Source organism: Chaetura pelagica, unplaced genomic scaffold (assembly GCF_000747805.2).
Source record: "Chaetura pelagica isolate M959 unplaced genomic scaffold, ChaPel_1.0 scaffold307, whole genome shotgun sequence".
Classification (NCBI taxonomy): Eukaryota; Metazoa; Chordata; class Aves; order Apodiformes; family Apodidae; genus Chaetura; species Chaetura pelagica.
Window position 1 is genome coordinate 589,228 of NW_009953940.1, and position 216 is coordinate 589,443.

Sequence of the window (216 nt, forward strand, 5' to 3'; positions counted from 1 at the left end):
TCAGCCTAAATTAGGATTCCTCTACGCGTGTAAACCCAACGTACCCCTCCTGAGAAACTCCGCTGGACGAACGCTTTGCTCTCAAGGAGCGGGCAGGGAGCAGATGTCCCCACAAGGCACAGAGGACGCTGCTCTTCCAGCGGCCGCTGGGACGGGCACGACTCGGTACCGGCGATTAACACAAAACCGAACCAGCAACGCCAGGGCAGGAGGGAG